Below are 1,036 nucleotides of genomic sequence, written 5' to 3' on the forward strand. Positions count from 1 at the left end.
TCCTGCTACAGTGCCACTGGACTCCAGCCTGGCAACAAAGAGGGAAACTCCATCTCAAAAAAAAAGAAAATAAAATCTACAAGCTAGTTGGTGACCTCAGACTTAGCATCCAGTGGCAGCTCACTGGACTCCTCCATGGGAGGTGTCTGGAGCTGGCACCATGGACTCGAGCAAACGCTTCCCCCCTTCCCCCAGTTATCAGTTACAATGGGTCTCCTTATTCTCTTTTGTCAAAATTCCGTTGATTATCCATGGACTTATGCATTCATATTAATTTTACAATCAGTTGTCAAGTTATATAGGCCATTCTGTTGATATATTGACATCGCATGACTCTTGCAGGAGAACATGGGGGAAATTCACATCTTTATAATACTAAATCACCTCATTTATAAATAAGGTAAATCTCTTCACTTAATTAGTTTCCAACTTGCCCTTGAATAATTTTAAGTGTTTCTCAATACAAAGGTTATGTGCATTTATTCTGTGGCTTGTTCTTAGACACATTATGATTTTATTCTATCATGAATGATATGTTATTTTCTCATATTTTCTAGGTGATTATTGCGGATGTGGTGGAAATTTCTGATTTTTTTAATGTTGATTTTGTAGCCAGCAATCTTAATGAACTAATGTATTGTATTGTATTGTAATAGTTTACTAATTCCGCTTCATTTTCTATGTAGCTAATCAAAACAATTGTGCCTCTTTGAGAAACTATATAGCATCAAGGTTAAAAGGTGAAATATGGAAGCCACAAAAACTAGTTTCAAAACTGTAGTTAACTCCTCTACTTCCTTTCCAGATTACAAATTTAATGTCCAGTTTTCTTCCCTGAAGACTCATTTTATAACATTCCTTATCTTTCCATCATCACCACTCCATCTACAGCACAAAGGAAAAAATCCTTTGCCCTATTGCCTCCTGCTGCTGTAAAATTATATATTATAGGGTATCAGAGTCTTTTTGTTTTGGTTTTGGTTTATTGAGACAGAGTCTTGCTTTGTCACCCAAGCTGGAGTGCAGTGGCGCCATC

General features: G+C 36.7%; 1 pseudogene; it reads right to left on the reverse strand.

Annotated features, from left to right (window-relative positions):
* The window catches only part of LOC105522977, a 13,815-nt pseudogene extending 13,678 nt beyond the window's left edge, over positions 1 to 137 (reverse strand).
* Between the last annotated feature and the right edge of the window lie 899 nt (positions 138 to 1,036).

Source organism: Colobus angolensis, unplaced genomic scaffold, assembly GCF_000951035.1.
Source record: "Colobus angolensis palliatus isolate OR3802 unplaced genomic scaffold, Cang.pa_1.0 Scaffold447, whole genome shotgun sequence".
In the NCBI taxonomy this organism is placed as follows: domain Eukaryota; kingdom Metazoa; phylum Chordata; class Mammalia; order Primates; family Cercopithecidae; genus Colobus; species Colobus angolensis.